Source organism: Dipodomys spectabilis, unplaced genomic scaffold (genome assembly GCF_019054845.1).
Source record: "Dipodomys spectabilis isolate Male_0828 unplaced genomic scaffold, ASM1905484v1 ptg000467l, whole genome shotgun sequence".
NCBI classification, from domain to species: Eukaryota; Metazoa; Chordata; class Mammalia; order Rodentia; family Heteromyidae; genus Dipodomys; species Dipodomys spectabilis.
Window position 1 is genome coordinate 45,310 of NW_024871144.1, and position 8,986 is coordinate 54,295.

General features: G+C 32.0%; 1 pseudogene; it reads left to right on the forward strand.

Annotated features, from left to right (window-relative positions):
* Nucleotides 1–7,956: 7,956 nt before the first annotated feature.
* Nucleotides 7,957–8,056, forward strand: LOC122098248 (annotated as a pseudogene).
* Nucleotides 8,057–8,986: the final 930 nt, after the last annotated feature.

Here is an 8,986-nt window from a genome sequence, read left to right on the forward strand (position 1 = left end):
TAATGTGTATGTTCATCTATCTTTATATCAATTCTTGAGTTAAAAATCTGGGCTACAGCTTACACTTTACATTCACAAAAATGTTTTTAGTTTAAAAGTTGATACTCCTAGAAAAATAAAACCTAAGAATGTAAAGGAGTCTGGGAATTTCAGTTTGCATACAGCCTGGGCAGAACAATCTTTGTGACACTACCTATAATTAAGCAGCCAAAAGCTGAATTGGGAGAATGGCTCAGGTGATGGAATACCAGTCATGAACAAGATTGATGAGCAAGATTGATGAATAAGAGCTTGACACTTTTGCATACATGTATACAAATATACACATACACACAGAGGCACTTATATGTGTACCCACAAATGAAACAACTCTCAGAATATGTAGAAAAGTTAGAAAACAATAGAAAATATGTCCTGAGTAAGACTAGAATCAAGTGATAATTTTTTATTTAGAAAGTCTTAAGTGAAATTCTTCAAAAAGTTTGAGAATATTACATAGGTAGGGACGAAATATAGTAAGAGAGTCAAGTAATCATAATTCAAGGGATCAGATCCATGGAGGAATGAATCAGAGACCCGTTCAGGTGCATCTGAAAATGTTCATATCCTGTGTGAAATGTTAGAAAATCTTTGAAAATAGTAGATAAACAGTCTGAGCAGTCACTTTGGTGGATAACATCACTGGAGAAGTTTAGAATTGCTAGTCTCTACCTAGATTAAATAAATCAACCAACTAGGCAGGGCAATGTGATACAAGCCTAGAATTCTAGCAGATTAGAGATTGGAATTATGTAGTGATACCTTCTCTGGACCAGGTAGTATAATTTTGTCTTAATAAAGCAAACCAGTCAAGAAAGGAATACACAGTTGGAAGTTTGGGCTAATTTTGTCATTATGGTTTGAGAAGTCAAGTTTCCTATTGAAATGCAACACATATATAATATTCAGTTGTGTTTTAAATGCTCTCTTATTTACAGAACATTCCTAGATGCAAAATGGCTCATGATTCCCATCCAAAATTTGAAAAAGTAAATAATCATCATTCTTTTGGATTCCAAAGAAATGATGAAGGATTACAAAAGGGTATCCCTGGAGAAAAAGCAAAGTTCATCTAATGTAAGACTATGTAGATTTTGCTAAATTAGAACGTAGATTTAAAATAAATATTTTGGTTTTGTTTGTAATTTCATATTCTATATGATACTACAAAATTATTTTTAAGTAGAGTGTTTAATTGAAAAACTCACAAATGATTCTAACATTCTATTTGCCTAGAAGATTCTTTCAAAAGAGTTATAATTAAAAGTTATTTAAGAGATAATTCCATCAGTTCATATATAAAATGATAATGTGAATAATATAGACAGAGTTGCCAACAAATGGATGAAATTAATTTATAAATTAAGAAAAATAGCATTTTTTGAATCTTTGGTATAACATGGTATGAAGAGAATAATTGTGTGACATATTCTTTCTTCTACATATATGTAACACAGGAAGCAATTTCCTTAATTACGTGCCTCTTTATACAATGCGAAAAATGCTAGCTTTGAGGTTTGTTTTTATTTTTGTTTTGTTTTATTGGTTTGTCCTAGGGCTTGAACTCTGGGCCTGGACACTGTCTCTGAGCCTGTTTTTGCTCAAGGCTTGTGCCCTACCACTTCAACCTCAGTGCCACCTGTGTCTGGCGTTTTCTGAGAAGTTTATAGGAGATAAGAATCTAAGGAACCTTCCTGCCTGGGTTGACTTTCAACTGTAATCTTCCCATCTTAGCATCCTGAATATCTATGATAGTTAAAAAATTATAAAATATAAATAATATTTACAAGTGTTCTGATGTCAAGAATACCACTGGGAGTAAAATTTATGGAACCCACTTTATTGAGGTGTTCTTTCCAGAACAAGGAGGGCATCACACAGAGGTGTAGTATTATTTCACAATAGAGATAAGCTATTTGTGATGTGAATTAAGGGAATTTTGAGGTGCACCATACAAGTTGGAAACTGTTGGGCTAGGATGACTTTATGAGATAAATCTTGGGATTGATGGTCATAGAAATAATAGCTTACTTTGATAAACAATTGCTTACTCTTAAAGAATTAATTATTACAGATGTTTCATAGTTTTATCCTCTACCAGAATGTGGCTATTTTTCTGTTTACTTCTCAATCTGTATCACCCCATTGGAAACTGCATCTATTGCAGAATTATATAACATGCAAACACGTACTGTTTTCAATCTCTCAGATATGGAATGTTCAGAATTTGAAAATGAGTAGTTATTAGTCATAGGAATTTGAAGAACACATATATCCTGTCTTAACAAATTATTTACTTTTAAAAGTTATGGGTTTCACCAGAATTAATCTGTTTTCAGTTTTAGCATGAGAAAGTACTATATTTATTCTTTTTTGAAAATATAGGCAAGTATATTGTGAAAATATTGTCAAGTTGGATAACATTCAAGTTGATGATCCTCTGATTAAAAAGGGATAATTAATTCAAATAAGATGCCAGCTAGTATTGATTTTTAAAAAGTTACTACATAAAGAATAATATTTATTATACTAATCCATGATATTTATTTCATGCAGCTTATTTTTTAAATTTTTTATTAGCAAAGTGATGTACAGTGTGGTTACAGTAATTGTAAGGTACTGAATACATGTCTTTTCAAACTTGTTAGCCCCTCTCTCATTTTTCTCATAAATTTCTTTCACCCCAATACTCCTCACAAGTTGTAATGTACATTTCCAACATATTATTTTGTGAGTATTGCTATTAAATTGGTTTGTCCTTGGTCAAAGAAAATAGAAGTTACATAGTACATTAAAAACAACAATTGTAAATAAAAATCTCTGTTTCCATATCTTGGAGTTCATTTTGCTCAGCATCAGCTTACATGGACATATATATGCATAACAAAGCCACTGGAAAATAATAGTTTCATGGACACTATGTCATGAAAACAACATTTTAACTGTTATTGATGGTAAAGTTGGAATTAGCGTTGGTGAATTCGCGATTCTGATAAAGGAATTTCAAAAAAGTTTTAAAATTATGACAGGTAAATTTTAATTGTTCAAAGTTTTTAACAACATAGCCTATGAAGAAAATTTAAAATTGCCTGGGAAAAAAGGCTTTCATGCAAAGAAATCCATGGAGACTTAACTGAGAGGGAGCAATGTGGGTAAAGATGGCTCATTTTTACATTAAACAAACAAACCTCAGAAACCTTGCTATCAATCCTGTACGTTTCCTTGAGAATTGTCCTTACCCAGGAAATATACTCTTACTATGTGAAACAATGTTGTAGTGTAATTTAAATTCAAACTTCTTTAAAAAATAAGATATCAAAATTTGTGCATTGACCGTTAATTATCAAACAGTAATTCTCTGAAAAAGATAATTTGGGTCCAAATATTTAGGGAGAAAGTGCCCTCCACAATGAAAGAAGGTATTGGGTATACATTTTTCTGTTTGTAATATTTTCCAAAATGCCTTTGCATGTGAAATACTGAAAAAGAGAAAAAAATCTGATTGGAACTTCAAACCAATGATTTCATATTTCTAAGTATCTCATAAAAACATAATATCCTTATTAACATGAGATAGTGAGGACTTCTCTTATTACATTCGGCAAAAAGTTTTGGGATCAGAAAAGAATTGAGCAAATTGAAAAGGTAAGAAAACGTGGTCTTAGAAGCCGTAGCTCAGTGTATTGGCCTAAGCAGTGGAAAGAAGCCAAAACTTTTTGATATAGATTGTCATAATATTTTTGCTACCTAAAGTGATTTTACAGAGCGTATTTGCCTCACTACAATGTGGAATAGATTGAACGAAGACATGGAAATAAATTCCACATCCAAATAAAAGAGTTTTAAAAGAGAAACCATGAAGATGTAGCAATGGGGGAGGCCTTATAGTCCTTCAGCTTCACTAGACTTGAAGCCAATAATCTGTGATTAATTGGAAACCACCCAAGAGCTAAGAAGAGGACATAGAAGTAGGACATAGAAGCATTGTCCTTTGTAACAGACACTGTCATCCAAGAAATGGGTGATTTAACTCTATTCTTCTCCATACAACTTGTTGAGCAAATGCAAAATGAAGACAAAAAATAATCTATTGAAATAATTTTCCAAAGAATATCTTCACTGTTCCTGATATGGTATCTAAGGAGAATATTAAGAGAGAAGATAAAAGTGGAGTATTTTTTTTTTGTTTCCTCTAAGCATATTGTTAGCAAAATACATCTTTGAGGTTAGAAGTGATTGAAGCAAAAAGTGGTGGAGTATTTATTTTTGTGGGCACTTTAGACACAAGAAGAATTTCAAGGTAAAAGAAAAAAGAATCCTAAATATTTGTGATCACAGCTTCTTGGACTGGTTTTTTGGAGACAAAGTTTTACATTAGAGTTTGTCCTCATTATCATAGATGTTGGGTTTTCGTGGCAACCAAATGCAAGGGGGAAGTTTAATGTACTCGCTTGGACAAGTAAACAGATTGATAGAAAAAAATGGCAGATAATATTTAGTGAATTACTTTGACCAATTACTTTGCCAGAAAAAAGAAGGAAAGATATAATTCAAAATCACTTGACTTAAAATTATGAAAATATAGTAATGAAGAGAAGAGATATGCGAGAAAACAGAGGATTGTTTTTTCTCCAGTGGAGTAATGGGTTCTTGATCTTGTTTCTATCATTCTATCTTCACAAGCTATCAAGTGCGGTTCAGGATTGGAGGATCCAGTTCAGACAAAGAGAACTCGAAGAAGAAAATATTTGCAGCAAATGTAGGTGATTTATAACCTTAGACAATCTATTTAAATCTGTTCAAAATTCTCCCCTACCCCGTACTGCCCTCTTTGAACAGTTTTTTTTTGCTTTCCCAAGACTGCCTTCATTAACTGCTTAAAATTTTGAGAGGTTATATTCAAACTCCTAGAGATTGCTGTTTGGTTGTAATTTTTGTGTGATTTTTTTTGTTGTGTTTTTAAGCTGCATTTCAAAAGCTTGTGCAAGTATGTTACAATTAAATATGTCCATCTAATTGTCCAATGCTCCTGGATCAGAGTTACTCTTCTATCATTCTGAACCAACCCCTTCTCCAAGATTTATTTCCGATTTACTACTTCCTTTATCACATGTGTACATTGAGTATTCTAGCTGTACTTGTCCCTTGTTCCATTTTTCATTCATTCTATGCCTTTACTAATATTCTTCTCTGGTTTCATCTTCCAGATAGTCATTCTCTTAAAATGTCTGTTAATATTTTTAAAGGTTTATACACATTCCATGGAGTTTCAATCCTGCAAATACTTGAACTTATGTCAACTTCTATTTCCATAATTCATTCATCTGCAATAAAAATTCGCAATCCTGAGACGTGAATCTTTAGTCAACAAGAAAGTTTAAAAATGGCTTAGAATGTATTCCTAACTACCAATTTTTATAAATGCCTTTGTACAATGGTTTGTGATTATTTTATTTTACATGGGATAGTATTTTCTGCTACCTATATGTTTTGGAAAAAAAGAAAAATAATAATTACTACTATAGAGAAATATGATAGATATAGAAGACAGATTTTATGTTTGTCACATCTCTGATGAGTACCCATATTCAAGACTTCAAGTCATAGTTTTTACTATGTTAGACAGACAGGGAAAACATAAAACAACATATGATAAGGCAACTATTTGTGACTTTTTAAAATGTACCTCATTATGTGATGAAATTTACTTTATTAGCTAATGTTTGGGTTTGAAACATGGGAGGCTGATCTATTTAACACATTTCTGCAAGGCACCTACTGAACAACACAAAGGGTGGGTGGTATTATTTCTACACTTTAATGAATGGTTGAAACTATTTGACATTAGTGCTGGGTAAATAAATCCACTCTATTGTAAATTGCTCCCTCCACTTGAAAAACTTTTAATGTCACTAAGTATCATCTACTTGTCAAATGTTATTTTGGCGAATGTGATTTTAAAAAGTTTATTTGAAAAGGAGTATACTTTCAGGAGATTAAATGTAGGTTATCATTGGATTGAGAATGACAACATTTTTATACTACAGAACCAAGTTTTACTGAAGTACCAGTGTTTTGAAGCACTAAGGATCTTCTCAATTAATGTTTTTTCTGAATTATATTTGACCTCTAAGTCAAATTTTTCTGGCCTTGGTAGACCAATTATGGATCTATCATTCCAGGAACTATTTTTTTGGCCTACATATGCTGGACTGAAATATTTCATTAATCGTTAGGAGAGAGGTATTAAAAGTAATCTTGTGAAATTTGTGATCTTGCTCACTCATATGGGCTGGTCATCTGTAAATTGGAAATTTGAATTACAGTACTTTCTCTCAGAATTTTTTTATCTCATCTTTATGTTGCCTTGCATTTCACAATTGCTTACTGCTAATTCCTATGTCTCAAGGAATTGAGGACCTGAAATATTATAGGAAATGAGAATTTGAGATGGGTCTTCAATTACTTTCTGATGGCATATTGCATGGGCCTAGGTGAGACGTCTTGCCCTTCTTATCTGATGATGTGGATAACTGGGACCTGGGATACTAGGAACCCTGGGTCCTGCAAAAGAATAATACTTTTTCGAAATAACATCAGCAAAGTTTGGGTTCAAAAATATGATTCAAAAATATGGAGAAAACAGTTTGGGACCAGAGAGTTAAACAATAAACAGAGCAGCAGTGTAAAATTCCTTATAGATTAGAGGAAAACAACATTGTTTTTTTACCATGTGAATTAAGATGACCAAGAATATTTAGAAGGTATCCCAAAAGACATTGCATTGATACTTTTATATTCTAATATATACTCTAAACCTAATTATTTATATTCCAATTGTATTTATTGGAATAAATAAATATAAATTTATTTCTCAAATTATCAACTGATTCTAGTAAGTTTCACTGTGTAAAATATAAAATCAGCACATATAAGTATAAATTATATAAGTATATGTAATATAACAAAAAGGCACATGTTTTGCATTGTTCTGTTGTTGTTAGGATACCAACGGCAACTCTGTTTTAAAGTTTTATTCCATTATCTCTACCTCAGTGTTTGGTAGGGTTAGGCCTAAAGATTTACCATTTGTAGATTTACAGACTGGAGGCAAGAGGAAACAATGTAATAATAATATTACCAATTTAAGGCCTAAAATCGAGGAGAAATATATGGACTTCTCCTGCAGCTATGGAAATATTTGGTGATGTAAATGCTGTAGTGTAAGTTCCTGCCTGGTTGGAAGGTAGACAGACCAGGACTTTAGGTAATCATGCATATGAATGATTTTTCACCTTCTTGGCTTTAGCTACTTTTGAAATGATAGGTATAATGAACAATTATATTTTGATAAAATACCTTCTAGTCTGAACAGTGCTGTCTGAACTGTTCATCTCTCTATGATCCCTTGTAACTAAGATTAATTTTGTTGCAGTAAGACAATCTTTGCTGTCAGGGTAAGATACTCTGGTGTGTCTGTTCCTACATGGAAGAATGGGAAAGGGTCAGGGAGACATTTGTGCCAGTAAGACCTCATTTGGGACATTTTAAGCTGCACAAGTTTAGAAGTAGCTCTTGAGCAAAGCTTACTTTGAATCCCTTAGCTCCACAAATCTAACTCAGTTGGACAAATAAGTACTTGAAAAAGCCATCACCTTTGGACCTAGCTATAAAGGCTTCAAAGTATGATCAGGTTTAAAATGAAAAAGACTTAAAATAGTCATTGACAAAAAAGTTTGAAATGTGAGCAATTGATTAAACAATATACATTTTTCCCCACTCTACACAGAATTTTAGGGAAATAAGATCAATAGCATTGCTAGGAACAATAAGGTTTCCTTGTTACAAATAGGCAACGAAAGATATATGCCTATATTAAGATTGCATCATTAACTACTTAAATTTACAAGATACTATATGCTTCAGCAGCACATCTACCCAAATTGCAACAATACAGAGAATTACATGGCACTTCCACAAGGATGATATGGAAATTTGTGAAGTATTCTTCGGATTCAAGAAATGAAAAACAGTTATTAAAAAGTTGATTACAAAGATACAAGTGAAAGAATACATTTAGTTCATAGAATTAAAAGTTTGTCTTCAGTGTATTAACTCTTCATCTTAGAAAGGCCTTTACATAGCATAACCTTTACAAAACATTTGAAATTAGATAACATTGTCATTTTATCCCAAAGAAATAAAATACTATAAGGACCTAGGAAAAACGGAATCTTAAACTGTTTCTATATGGAATGCAATCTGAAAGGACACATTTATTAATGAACCTATATATTATAAATCAATGTAGAATTCAAAGTATTATATTTGGAGAGAATGAAATAGATTTTGGACATTATACAAACAGAATACAGACTATTTTAAAATAAACTTTTTCAGACAAGTACCAGAAATATTTTTAGTTTCTTTACTACTCATTTCAACAGGTAAGTTAAACTTATTTCTGATTTTAAAAAATCACAAACTCTGCAGAAATCATTATAGATATATACAAACAAGTCTTGAATACATTTTGATATCAAAGTCAGGCAATTCACTTGGAAGAATACCATGGAATCCATGAATTTTTACAGTAAGATATTGCTGTTACTTTGTATTGTGAGAATATTTTGGAAGGACACAAAGATGGACCATCATTTTTGAAATTTAAGAAACTTAACCGAACCATTACAACATATGAGAACAATTTCAACAGCCTTCCACAACTTCAAAGATGTAGTGATACATATTATGCTTTTTGCAATATCAAATGCAGTTTCTTCCAAGTTGTTCTTCAGACCTGGTTTGATAAAATGGTTCAACAGAAGGCAATCCAGCATATTTTTTTTACCTCTATTCCCAGCAGCAAGATGCAAGGGGGTCAAGAGGCATTTAGTTTGGACATTGGTATCTGCATCATGATGAAGTAAAAAAGAAGCAATTCTGG